General features: G+C 40.0%; 1 long non-coding RNA gene across 1 annotated transcript in view; it reads left to right on the top strand.

The window, feature by feature from the left end:
- Window positions 1-15,172, top strand: part of LOC117605071 (uncharacterized) — a 129,825-nt gene that overhangs the window by 106,172 nt on the left and 8,481 nt on the right. The gene's annotated exons all lie outside the window — the stretch shown is intronic.

Here is a 15,172-nt window from a genome sequence, read left to right as displayed (position 1 = left end):
TGTTTCTTTCCAGAATTCAAAAAACTATGAGACAGTAAAAATGTCTAAAACTTAAATATGAAAAATTTCTAATGCCATTTGAGTGATGGTATGGAACAAAAGTAGTTGTTCATTGTTCTTTTCTCATATTAAGATTCACCTTGTACAATCGCAAAGAAGGTAATGCAAAGTCTCCTTGCTCCTCTTAGCCATTCATAAATATTAAACTCTCAATTTCTCTTATAGCCATGTTCACGCCATCTTGGGCTACGAGAGCTGCAGTAAATTGTGCAACGCAGCGATGATGCATCGAGCGCGCATCTGACCATGCATGTCCATGCGCGCGGTCTTCTATCTTTGATCATTTAACAGTTTAAAAACTGTTTCACATCGAAGCTCACTGAGCTTTCACAAGCATTGTGTCTCATCTGGTTTTCTGAATTTCGTTCTATCATTTGTCAAAATAATTTCTTCTGACATTGAAACCACCTTAATTCGAATAATACCTAAACTTGCAAATAGATCCTTTTACGAAGATACTTAACAGTTTATGAAATGGGTATTTAACGAAAATACTAGCCATAAAAATATCATAACCGAGACTATAACCTGTTTGATTGCTCCTTCAGAAGCTAGTAAAATGAATAACAGTCATTATTTAATAACCAATCAGGCAACACGTTCTTTTCTAACATTCTTTAATGATTACCGATAACTATTTGGCTACTCGCTAATAATTCATTAACCTGTGTACGAAATGCCAGTGTCTAGATTGACGCTGTACCATCAGCATACGTAGAACATAACGCGGTCCTGACTTCCAACAACCACTCACCATTTAAAGGGAAAAGACTTTCTTTCCGTGGTTCGGCTGATGGGCAGCGCGTACCAGGAATTTTAATTATCCTTTCTTTAAACGTCGCGTTTATGAATTTTTCGGAGAGATGCATGTTCGTGAACTTTGTATAGTTACTCTGTCATTTTCGTAATTCCAAAAATTTCAAATTAAAGTTTGTTTTTAAATAGAGGTGTGGGAGGATCAGGGCGGATCAGGTTGCAACTATTCGGATCGAGTCGGATCAAGTTGCAATTATTCGTTTTGGGTCGGATCAGATTGCAATTATTCAGTTCGGGTCGGATCGGATCAAATTGCAACTATTCGGTTCGGGTCGGATCGGATCAGATTGCAACTATTCGGTTCAGGTCGAATCAGGTTGCAATTATGCAGTTTGATTCTCATCGGATCAGGTTACAATTATTCGATTCGGGTCGGCTCGGGTCGGGTTCGAGTATCGGGTATCCGAAATTTTCGAGTTCTCGCACACCTCTACCTTTAAACTCACACACATCCAACTACATTTTCCTAAATTCCAAATTTATTTCCCTAGACTCGGCTAATCATTGCCATTTTTGTATAAGCAATATTTTATCTACTTTTAAGAAATTTCGGAATGTCTTATCCGTAAAAGGGTTTATTTCGCGCAATTCGTCGAACGTTTCCCGCACGATAAAAGTGCAGCGCACGTGTCCGAGCACCGTTGATCCCGGCTAATATTACTACGGCATTGTTCGATAATTTTTTTTTCTCTCTCGAACAGAGATAATTCGAGGCATACCGGCTTTATGAGTGTATCGCGGGACAGCGAAGGAATGCCTCTAAATACCGGTTACAGGCCGGTCAGTGGTTATACGCGGGAACTCTATTATTTCTCGTGCAGGATTTGCGCTCGCCGGTTAACCGTTCATTTATATCTGTTGCAACGCGGCTGTACCGCGAGGTGGCAGAATACAGAGATATTTTTTCTTTGATCCAGCGTTTCCAGCATTTGCTGGATCGCACGCGAGCTGAGTATTACACACGTTCTTGTGCATCGTTCATTTAGCACGTGTGGCCAAGGTGGATCGCGTGGCTCGTTCCTTCAGACGAACAATATATGTTGTCAATGCTGTCGATATTTATTGACAGTATATTCAGTTTCATGTTGCATATTGAAAGATGTCTAGTCAAAAGAATTTTTTAATTTTCATCAAATCACTTCAACAATCTATTCCCTGACACGTTCAGTAATATTGACAAGTGATGAATGGATAACACTTATTATTCATGTAACTACTTGCTCCATATTCATGGACTAGACTACTGCAGGGTTAAGGGAAAATGTCAAGAAAAGAATCGGGTTCATTTCGAGTGAATTATCCTTTTATTACCATTTGAATCACTGGTTTTTTGTGTTATCCAATTTGGTGATTTATTTTTCAGAGAAAATTATGTAGAGTATCGAGCATAGTAACTTTCCTTAGGGTAAACTGGTAATGTGGAGGAAGGAACTCCCACCAAGGTTATAAATTAAATTTTGTAAAGATATATTAATTTTTTCTGAATTAATCTTGTGTAAAGTAAGTATAAGAGGTGATAAATTCTTAAGTATTATAGGCAGTGATGGGACCATTTTCCTTAAGGTCCACCATGCTTGGTACTATACAAGTAGTATACATTGAAATAAGTCATCCCTTAACTAACACGATATTTCTAGTTTAGAAATATATTTATAAATTTCATAAGAGGAAAATGTATATCAATTTTTTGCAACATATTAAGTATCATATATATTCAAACGCTCAAAGAAAAAAATCAGAGCATGTCATAAATAGTGTTTTTTAAGTCGTTCAAAACCTGTGCCCATAAATTTCACTACTGTTAGAAGCGAAGACTAGACGAACTGGTTTGTAAATTGCCCACTCAACTTTCCTATGAATACTCTCGACTAAGAGAAAGCCAATGAACTAATGAATCGTTAAATTGATTTTCTCTTTTACGTTGATGCTCATCCTTGATCTGATTGTTCTTCATTCTGAAGATAAGAAATCTGGTTCATTCTTGAATCCATTACATACTTTGTTCTTTTATAACGCATCAAAGTAACCCTGTATCGCCCCGATCGCTAAGTATTTCTCAGTTTCTTATAATTCCCAGTTTCGCGATTCATTGATCTTCTAACAAAAACAAAAATAATTCCGCCGTCTGCTACCGGTCCGAATGCGAAGCGTCGATAAGGATTCAATTTCTCCAATGACTTTCAAAACGCCAATTCCACGGCGAATGTACATATTACCTGCGATCCTAAGCGAGAGGAAAACGTTCCACTGGGAGTCCGTAATTGCCGGCCGATGCTTCCCCGTCGTTTATTACGCTTCTTGCTAACAGAATAAAGAGGCTTCATTACGACCATTACGCAAGCTATCTATCATAAGCAGCCAAGATACGGCCGATAAGAGGTGTTAACGCCTGTCTAAAAGGCTGCCTGCGAATCTAAACGCGCGTGTCAGTTTGAAATATCCTCCACCCGGAAGCCACCCCTAATGCCATTTTCGTGGGTCTTTTTCTTTTAGCAATCGTTATTTACCAATTATATCGATCCTCAGTTTCAGAAACGGATATTATAAAACAGTATTAAGTATAATAATCAGAACAGAATTAAAATTTCTGATACCCGGGGCTATCAAATCGTCAAGGGTTCCCTTGATTGATAAACTTGATCAAAAAATTGAAATTTATTCTAAGTAAAATTAAATAATAATTAATCTTAAAAATAGGCAATACTAAAAGAATTTCATTTAATATTTGATGACATAATAAATAGAAGAATTAGATCTCCCCTTAGATCTCCTCTTAATCCAACGCTGATAATGACTTTAATTAATCATTAATCATTCTCGTATAACGATATAAAATGAAATACACTCTATATTAAATATAACGACGGATAAAAAGAGTGATGGTTCTAACTGTTAAAAGAAATTTTAGTTTAAACGAATAGGATTCCACGATCCATAGAGCTCATCATTAATGGCGTATTCTAATGGACGACTTTTTACAGTGTGCTCGGCATGCGTGTTGAAAACGGTACCGCGTTTCTCTCGTTTTTCACCGTCTTACGGTAATTCAGGGGGATTGTAATCTCTAATGACGCGTTTGACACGGATACGCGTGATTGTACGCTTGTACGCACACGCGCACCCGTGACTTTTCCATAGGGTCGAATATTGTAGAACCGGGATCTCGTCCGCTAAGCCGAGATCGCATATTCCGGCGATCGGCGGCGATTGCACGGTATTCTGGCCACAAGACACGCCGGGCACGCGGAACACATTGCGAAAGTGTCGATGTCCATGCGACCACTGCTTAGGACAAATACACGTGTGTGCATCTCGATTACTAAACTCTGGCAGATTTTGCTTTCTAACGAGCCTTCTTACTCAATCTATCAAGGCTATTTAAAGTAGACGGTATTGAATAGGTAATATCAGATACCGAAGTTGTTCAACACGTGACTCCGCACAACTAGGTATTGAAATTTTATCAGAATAGAGCTGTGATAATATAATAGTTTTAGCTGAGAACAATGTTTAATAATTAAACTTTAATACAATAGGTTCAATGTTGCATAAAGTCGGTGGTGCAACCATAATTGTTCAATAGAGGGGTCAAAATAATTTTATTTATATTTTATTAATATCCTATTAATATTTAGATTGATTTTCTTCATTTTTGTTTATTTGTAACAACAAATTTTGTTTTCTGAAATTTTCGAAAATATTAAAAAGAATCAAATAATCTGAAACCCTTGTAAACTTTCTTAATTAATATTTAATTTCTTGGCTTTTCTTGGTACTCCCTGTCTCTCCTTAACTTAACTCAGTATTTTCTGTCTCTCACCCACTATACTAGGGTCTAATATGACCCCAACTGTGTCCAAGTGTCTCAACCAAATCAAACGAAACGCATCATTTCTTCCTTCTCCCAAATGCGATCGGAGCCCCGCTCGTAGCGACTCCGTTGAGAGCATTTGTCGCAGCTATTCGAAGCAGTGATGCAATAACGGGCCGCACGATAGTAAATCCTGATTACTATTACTGATATGAGCGCAAAAAGCTGGCCGCCGGTAATGCATACACGGCCGAGACCGCGCGCAACGTTACACCCACACAGGCTCGCGGCAGCCACGTATGCGCGAGTGTATTTCACCGCGACGAGATAGGGAAGCCTTTTAACGAATGTCGGAAAGTTCAGTGAACTCATTTATCGTTTGCATTTACGGAGGTAAGAATCCGAACAATCACGCCTGACAGTCGGCTAGTTAGACGAGAGTGGTGATACGTTTCGAAGAGATCACCGTAGAGATGCTTAACACGTGTCTAAACATTTTTCGAGCCGAGGAACGCTCGATCACCGGCCGTAAAGACAAACCAAGAGTTCTTGGTGTCAGGCGTTTACACAGGAAATTTATCGCAGCTTAAAAACTGCTAAAACTGTTCTGTAACGCGAATCCTTTGAACGCAGTATAACTCTAGGTCGATTCTTGGAATCCTCGGTACAGTATATATTAACCCTCGGACGGCGGACCACGAATAGAGGCACAATTTTAATTCAAGAATTAATTTTGAAATGTCCAAAATAAAAATTCGAATTTATACAAATTATTCTAAATAGGACAGGCAAGTAGGCTTAACTATACAGGCTCTATCAATAGTCATAAGATCCACCGAAGTTAAGCAACATTCAGCGTGGATTTCAGAAAGATGGGTTACCGAAATAATTTTCCCTATAAAAAAATTTTTTTTCACGCATGTTATGAACTTTTCTTCTCATATATCGCCATTTTCATAATAACAAATAAAATTGATAGGATTTACTGGTGGCCATAACATAAATGAGGTTAAGCGACATTGAGCGCGTATCTCGCAAAGATGGGTTACCGAAAAAATTTTCCCTATAAAAAAATTTTTTTTTCACGCATTTTATGAACTTTTCTTCTCATATATCGCCATTTTCCTAATAACAAATAAAATTTATAGGATTTACTGGTGGCCATAACATAAATGAGGTTAAGCGACTTTGAGCGCGTATCTCGCAAAGATGGGTTACCGAATTTTTTTTTCTAAAAGGAAACGTTTTTTACACGTTTTAAAAACTGCTAAAACCTGCTAAAACTGTTCTGTAACACGAATCCTTGGAATGCAGTATAACTCTAGGTCGATTCTTGGAATCCTCGGTAGAGGATATATTAACCCTCGTACGGCGGACCATGGAGAGAGACACAATTTTAATTCAAGGATCAATATTCAAATATTCAAAAGAAAAATTCGAAGTTATACAAATTATTCGAATAATAAAAATACTTAAAATTGCATAACTTTAGTAGCCATTGTGAAACGCAGCCGAAATATTGCAAACTCGCAAAACAATGCGCCGTAAAATAAAGGACCTTCTTCTGGGAAAAAATTCCAGATAATCTGGTTTCGACACGAACTTTCGACGTCCACGCTCGTTTCAAACTATGTCACAGCAGTTACCCATAACAAACGAGTGCCGAGTGGAAGGCAAAGCGTTCAAATCGCGCAGTTAACAAGCGCGCTTTCGCGAAATCGTTACCCGCTTAATCAGAATTTTCCCGGGGGACAATAGGTCGTCAAGAAGTTGCGAATGCCCCGTCAAGCTCGTAGATATGTCGCGAAGGTTGTTCTATTATGGCCGGTTCCCGAGGTGGCGCGTTCGAGAAATCCAGGCCCCCGTAAAGCAATAACGCGCCCCTCGCACACACGGACGTCCGGCGAGCGCACGAACGAAACGTTTTCACGGTAACAATCGTGTTCTCACTTTCAATAAACCGCTCGGCTATAAATAACGAGCGCAACAAGCCGTGCGCGTGTGTCGACGAGGAAAAAGTGCGATCTTTCGCTGTGCATTTTCAACCGCGACGACGCGACGCGTACGCTGCGCTGCAGCTGCGGGCGCGAGCTGCTTGTTCCTTTGTTTGTTAAACGATCCGCTCGATTTCCGTGCTGCGGAGTGCGTTCGGTTTTTATCGTGTTGCACAATTTTATGCCTTTATTTTTATAGACTTTCGTTTGGAAAATTTTTACGCTTTTGGATCCGTTTTTATTTTTTTTTTTGACCTGTGGCGCAACCGTAATTACTCGATAGGGGGGCAATGCTCTCCGAGATACCTTCCGACCGGAGGGAGAAATCTCGATCAAGAGAAACGAAAGAGGTGTCCAAGGGAAAAGTGTTTCCAAGGATAGCCGTGTCATCGACAGTCGGCCTGGAATTTGCATTTATGAGATACCTCTACTTCGTGGATACTGGAACAACGTCTCCATTATCGACGATAAAAAATATTTCTCTGAAACGTGAAAGAAACCTTGCTGGTTGATACTTCGAAGAAAGGATCGAATTGAATGATAATTTTGTAAAAAAAATTTTTTATTTTCTCATTCACTGTTTCTGAATGCTATTTCTTATTTTAATTCTTCCAGGGAATGTCTTAGGGCTTAATCGTATTTAATTTTATCTATGTTATTGATCACGATTAATTATCCGTCGTATATTATTTTCAATTTGATTGCTTATTTGAACGAGTTCTGCAAGCCCACGGGTCTTATATCGACGATTTAGCAACATCCTCTGTTATTAAGACACAAAGATATTAAGAGGGGAGTGATAAAAATGATAATAGGAATATATAGAATGAAGTTAATGGAACAAGTGTACCAATTAAAATCGAGCAAACTACTCTTTCAAGGATTTTAACGAGCAACAATATTATACGATCCCTATCTCGGAACTTAACCCATTTAAATTCACTCGGAACCATAAACGAACACTGTCGATGCCTTGCGAAAATTATTGTTCCTGCCATCGCTCATTACACGCGTTTCTCTCTGGATAATAATTGCAGGGTCCGCAGGATATGACTTGCTGATCCTAACCGAACTCCAGCCAACCAGTTCCCCTTGTTGTCAGTGAAGTTTTCAGTACCACTGACGGGGACAATTTACGATCAACATTATAACACCTGCCCTTGTTTATGATTTACTCCGGATTCATTTCGGATGAACATCTGTTAAATTGAACCAACTACAACAGGGCATACATCCTTAAGTGTAAGGGTTCTAAAGTAACAAAGGAAACTTCTTCATTTTCTTCATTTTCAATTTAACCATTACACTTTGTTACTTTTGACGGCAGAGTAAATTTCAAAAATTTGACATTGGTATCGTGGATCCAGGACTGGATAAAGATTTCTGAAGCTTAGGGCTATCTTTGAGATTCTTCAACATTTTCTATTTAATCGTTCCACTCTATTTCTTTTCAAATCAAATGAAATTTTGCAAAAATATATTGGTATTTTGTGATCCCCTGGTCCGGATAAAGATTCCTGGGGCCCAGAGCTATCTTCGAGGCCCCTCTTGGTTGATTTGGGGGTGCAGCCTCCCTTAGAGCTTCCCTTAATTCGCCACTGCTTGCACCAAACTACAGGATCATAAATTTTAATAGATGTCCTCGGCAGAAAACTTGAGAATGAATAACCGGCAAAAAGGGAGGATCGAACTCAGTACGAGGAAATCAATTGTCCAGATGAACGGCGCGAGATAACTGCGACCAAAGCCGCCATTAGGTCTTAATTAAGAAGGCCATGTTGAGAATAATGCCCAGGGCGGCGTCGCGTTCGAGGCCCAAGGACGCGTACGTCTCAATTACTATCAACGCGATGCGATTCGAGAAGCCGTCCAAGGAACGAGCTGGCCTCCAGCGACGAACAGACCGGCCCGCCTTTTCGAACTTAGCAGGACATCCATCCGAACTGGATCTCGCTAGGCGGAGCCGACTATCGGCTCTAATCTGAACCGAGACGTCGTCGATCTCCTGCACGACGATCGAACGCGTCATCCCGGTTACCTCCGGGCTCCCAAGGAAACTGGACAACCCGAAGGGAAGTTGGAGGACGTGGCAATGCAAATCGAGTTCGAGCCGGGTGTGCTTGATGGATGATCGCGGTCCCCTTTGATCTCGATCACCGATGGGACCGAATTCGTCCCACGTGTGTCAATAATTTCTGAAGTATAATTAGCAGGCTTATCCAATACTCGGGTAAATATACCTATAATTAGTAGGCATATTTTAGAAAAATGAAATGAAAGTAAGATATATTTCTATAACCTCGTCAGTGCTCACCGAATGATCCATGATCCTTTCAGTAGCCCAGTTGCAAGCATCATTTAACATAGCGAGAGAAAAATGAAGCAACGATCTAGATTCTAGAAAGTATCCACCTTATTCGCAAGGTCGATTTGGAAATCGATGTTTAAACATTTATTTATACGAAATGGTATGCGCACTGTTAAATTCTTCGAGATTTTTGCTATGCGCGCAGTGTTGGGCAGAGGTACACAACCGTGGGGAATGTGTAAATAAAACAGTTTCGATTTATTACGTCGAACTGTTGTACATTACATTTTAATAATTCCACGCATAAACCGAACATGATTCAAAAGGCACGCCTCGTGTGTATACACGGCCGCGTTCTTCGAGGAGGTGCAATTATACACGGTCAGCGTTGCACACTCGCGTGCAAGGTACACTGTGTAAGACACGCGGGCCAGCAAAGGTATTATGGTCTGTGCACGGTGAACCTCTTAAATCCTCCGCGACGAGGCTTAAATCAATCAACGTAATTAACGCGCACGCTTTGTACCGCTAGGATTAGAATCCTAGTTGCCTCGCCGGTGCCAGTTGCTTTCTTTGTGCTTACTTCCTTCTCTCATGATATATCCTCCTGTTCTTAGAGATTTTTCAAACTATCACTTGACTTATTTTTCAATCTTTTAATTAAGGATTTCATTTACCAAAAGTGTATTCTGTTAAATTTGAAAAGATTGCCAAACAGAATTCTCTGTTCCAAATGTCGATGTGAAAGCATCGACCGAGAGTAATAGTACTCTAAAGTGTAGAGGATGAGACAAATTTATGAAACACCGGCATACTCATTGTACACGGGCCAAGTTGCAATGAAATTCCACCGGGTTGCATAAGGATTTCCGTGAGTCTCAGCTTGGAGGATCGGTGAAAGCTGAGACAACGTACTCGTTATGACCTTTTAACGTTATATCGAGTTATTTTTATGATAATTGGTAGCTGGTGCTGCTTGCGGGTCATAGACGCTGAATAAATGAGGGAGAAACTTACAATTAGTTACGTGTCTATAGCGTGGGACACTGGAGACGCACCGGTAGATATGCGAAAAAATTGCAATATTGCAGAATTTATTTTTGCATTGAATAAACGATCGAAACTGCTGCATAACAATTCTGAATACAATACTTTATTTTACCATAGGAAAATAAATTTGAAGATATTATCGTAGATGAACGATCACTGGCTGATTGTATATTTTTATAAATGTAACGATTATTTATGTCGATAAAATTCTATAGTTATTTAATGATTTCTAAGGATTACGTGGTTTTTATATTCCTACGAAAAGGTCGTCTCTAAAGGTGTTCGCAAAAACCAGTAAAACCTTGAATGCTGTATGTTTTTTAAAAAAGTATCATCGCCGAAGGATATTGTTTCCTTCTTTTATCTCTTTGGAAACTTTGAACCAATGATTTTGTATTGGATAATTTTGCAACGCTCTCTAATGAGGTTAGATTAACTGTATAAATAGTGATCAAGAAAGAACATGTCAAAATTTATGATATATGGTACCAGGGTTTCTGTGAATTTCGTCTAGGTTAAGATGGATGGTTTTTTTAATATATGTTAAGCATCCAAATGTTAATTAATTCCGTCGGGAGCTGTATAACGGTTGCTAAATGTTCTTTCATTTTTTTGCTCTCGAAGGAAGATTTATTTCAGTGGAGAATTGTGATTGGATAGATATAGGTACTAAAATTTGAGAAATATTGAACACCTTTCCTTTGGGTGGCTTTTAAAAATGGGAGAATTCCCAAATTTGCGATTTCTCAAATTTACAAATTTTCTAATTCTCAACCTCCTAAATTTTCCAAATTTCTCAAATTTGCAACTTCTCAGATTTCCAATTTTCTAAATTCGCAATTTTTCAAACTTCCAAATTACTGACCGATAACATAACACTTTCAGAATTTGCGAAACTCTCAGTTCGATGTTGTACGCGAAAACCGTCGGAAAAACCGCTCGATTCCTGGTTCACGTTTCCACGTTTTTACCGCGACAACGTCGTTCGGCCACGTTTCACGCGGCTCGTTTTTCCTCGGTGGCCGGTGCAAGAACATAAAACGTGGCGAGATTGCATCGAGGAAATCGTGGGCATAACAAACCTATGAATTGGCCGGGACGCAAAGCCTGAACGAACCTTCAACGAGGAAACGCGTCTGACAAGACAAAGGACATCGCTTCCTCATAGCAGTTGGATTCCTCTAACGGGAACAGCTCTTCAGGACGTTTAACGAAGCTCCTGAAAAGCCGGGCTGAAAATTATTACTGCCTTGCGGAGGGGACACTCGTCCGATCATTTTTAACATCCATACGTGTACAATGTATACCATTTATGGTTCTGCCATCGTTCATGCTTCTATAATTCCTTAACATTAAACCATCTCAAAAAATTTCAAAATTTTCAAAGCAAACTAATTTTCATTCACTAATGTGACAAAATGGTACTTAAATAAGACAAGGCCCTAGATAATCATTTATGCAACCAAATCTGGGAACTTGAAAAATTAGATTAGGTTCCTCGCAGAATTCTTATTAACATCAATCTATTTTCCACCCAGTGAAAACAAGAATGATAGTATACAAATTATACTTCTTGTCTCACCCGATACTTTATCTTTCTCTAGTTCTACCAGCTATGCATTCATACACAGATTCGTTCCTTCTTGTCTTCCTCTCGATGTATCCGCAAGCGTGAATACGTCCTGGTTTCTACTACCTTTCGGTCTAACTGTAGTCCCTATTCAATTCTACGAACGCATGAACCGTAACGTTGGTTGACAAGCTTATCAAATTGCGTGTCTGTTTGCTATTCTCATTACACGCGTAGCAATAAATGATGCTGTGATATCTATCATTACAGCACGCGGATGTGCGCGTGCAAGGAAAACCGGACGGGATGGGAAGGAAATTCTCCATATGTAATTTCACGGGTCAACAGTGGCGCTATCTGGATGGAATGAATGGCGACATAACCTCTAAAGTAGCTACGCATATGGGAAGAAATTACATTAGTCGAGGTATGCAAGGAAATGAAGGGAAAAGGAAAAGAGAGCAGAATGATTGCGTTATGCCTACTGTGCCCTCGTATAAGAAAATAGAAAATGTACAGCGCGTATCAAAAAGAATGTACACCGTTACGAATGATCGTATCGATGATGATCAACCTTCTTTCGATTCTAGCAGCGATGTCGAGTGTCCTTTGCTATTCAAAGGTTGTTATTTCAAAAATGTCAGATAAAGAATCGCACACCCATCGGCAACCGTGAGATATAAATGCATCGGCGTTGACCCTCGCGACACGCAGCAACTCCCGGACCATTAAACACGCGAACGTGCGCGTTTTGTGCCGATCGAACCGGTACCGGACGCTTCGCTCGTACAAATCTGCATTTTGATCCGCTGATCCTATCACGAATAGCATTACTGGAAACTAGTGCCTCATTAATTCCAGCCAGCGGCTCTTATGGCTTAAACGTTCGCTGGAGAAGCGAGTCTCTTTCTGGACCTTTCGTATCTGTTACTCCTGGAGCATGGGTCTTTTGTGTTGCTGTTTTGTAGGACCCAGAAGAATTTGTCACAGGAGATTGATTTTTTGAAATTTAAGATAGAGGCTAGTATTTGAGGAAAAGAGGAAAATGAAAGGGTCTGTATGGTAGGATAAGGACAGCATAGTATGGAAGTCTTTGATAATTATCGACGGGTCCGATCGTGCATGAGGCCGGAAAAATGTCGGCTGCCTGTTTGCAACGGGACAAGTCGGCGTCGATTGTAACTACAGCCTGCTGTCGATGTCGAATGAAGACGTCCCGGCGTCGTTCCCTTGCGTACGTACGAGGGGAATGAGTGTGGGTAATTTGCTCGACTGGCTAGACCACTTGTTTTGCGGAGAGCACCGGTGCCGTTTAAGACCCTTGCGAGCGAGCAAACGCGCGTTTGTGCGTGTGCTTGCATGCGTGTTCGAGCACCGTAGAGAATGAAAGTCTGGAAACTTTGTAAGGATCCGGTTGCACTCTGCAGAATGACTGTTATTATTAATAAATCGTTTCATGTTAATACGATTTAATGAATTAAAAGAAGTAACAAAAGTTTTATTGGCAAGAACGAAAAGCGGAGTGGATGATAGAAGTCGTGCTTCCGCAACGGTTTATGATTTATTCCTCGTCCTTTTCTCGGAATCTGATCCGTACGATAACCTGACTTCTATTCGGTCACAATGCCAGTGGTTTGGTGTTCTTGAATATGAAAGTGCTGGTTGTTTCTACAGAAACCGTAACAGGAAATACCGAACCGTTTTGTCCTCGGAAACTTCAAAGGAAATGGTGAAACAAAGTGAAAGCTATCGTCGGCATTGTAACCCGTCATCGAGCGGCCGAAGAAAACAAAGATTAGTGGAAAACAACTTGTACAGTGTCTGAAAGGTTACAAGATGGAAAGTGATAATCTGAAAGAATTCGCTGAGTCACAGTTTTCACTATAGTCTGCCTGATTTCGTATACAAGTCAAGATAACAGTATAATTTAAAACAATTTAACAGTATTTTAAATAGTATAGGCCAATGGCCTTAACTATGTTGACTTTACTGGTAGCTATAACATTACCCAGGTTAAGCGAAGTTGAGCGCGGACTTCGCAAAGATGGGTTACCGAAAAAAATCCTACCTATAATAAACTTTTTTCACGTGTTTTATGAGCTTTTTCCTTTCCATTTATCACCATTTACCATAGAAAACTCAATTAATAACAACCATAATTCATATGTAGGCTGTACTGGTAGTCATAAAATTATTAAGGTTAAGCGAAGTTGAGCGCGGACTTCGCAAAGATGGGTTACCGAAAAAAATCCTACCTATAATAAACTTTTTTCACGTGTTTTATGAGCTTTTTCCTTTCCATTTATCACCATTTACCATAGAAAACTCAATTAATAACAACCATAATTAATATGTAGGCTGTACTGGTAGTCATAAAATTATTAAGGTTAAGCGAAGTTGAGCGCGGACTTCGCAAAGATGGGTTACCGAAAAAAATTCTACCTATAATAAACTTTTTTCACGCGTTTTATGAGCTTTTTCCTTTCCATTTATCACCATTTATCATAGAAAACTCAATTAATAACAACCATAATTAATATGTAGGCTGTACTGGTAGTCATAAAATTATCAAGGTTAAGCGAAGTTGAGCGCGGACTTCACAAAGATGGGTTACCGAAAATAATTTTCCCCACAAAAACGTTTTTCACGCATTTCATGATCTTTTCCCCTCTTATATCTCGTCATTTTCCCCAGAAAACTTAACCGTGCTCGTTACCATATCCACAGCATTTCGCGAAATTTCCCTGTTGCCCGTCCCTTCTCTAACGAGCGTTGCGTAAACACGGAGGCTCATTAGCGCGTCGGTATCCAATCCCACGGCTCAGCAAGTCGACTCACTGACTGACTGACTTACTGACTCGCCCCCGGTGTACGCGGTGCTCTTCTATCCGCCTTGCGAAACAGTTGCGTTACCAATTATACGAACGAGACATTGTTGGGCCGTTCTTCCGCATGGAAAGGGTTTCGAAAATTTCCCAGAGGATCTCGTGGAAACGCAAATCCCATTCAACAACAAAGATCTTGTTTCTCAGACCATTGCAGCATCGTTGACGATGGATTGGGGAGGATAAAGGATTCCTTGGTAACGGTTTATTTATTACTTTGTTAATTATTCTTTACATTTGATTTAAAATCATATCTATCTGTATTCGGTTGCTTACAAAATTAAATATGGAATTTAATATCAGAAATCCAAACTTCCAAATATCCTACGTAATATCTCATGGAACCATCATTACTCCAAGACATATCTTCATCCCAGATATTCAAAGCTCGTGAACAGTATAGCTCCTCGAAATACTGTGCAACCTAACCCAAGGTAGATTGCGTCTAGAAGACGACACGTGGCCAAAGTAGAGCACAAGTGTCGTCCCGGTGTCGTAAATCGTAGCAGGGCTCTCGTTCGTGTGTTATCTGCTCGTTCGACGAAACTGCACCCAGAATATGGAGCACTTATCCTGATCACCGTAACAGCGGACCACTTAGTCTGGGTAACGACCGAGCCCAGGGTATCATCGAGTCCAGTCCGGCGAGCTTGCATGCATCGGTTGACGACCTTTACG

The sequence above is a fragment of the Osmia lignaria genome, chromosome 5 (genome assembly GCF_051020975.1).
Source record: "Osmia lignaria lignaria isolate PbOS001 chromosome 5, iyOsmLign1, whole genome shotgun sequence".
Taxonomy (NCBI): Eukaryota; Metazoa; Arthropoda; class Insecta; order Hymenoptera; family Megachilidae; genus Osmia; species Osmia lignaria.
The sequence above is the reverse complement of the archived record's forward strand: the minus strand, read 5'-3'. Positions and strand labels throughout refer to the sequence as shown.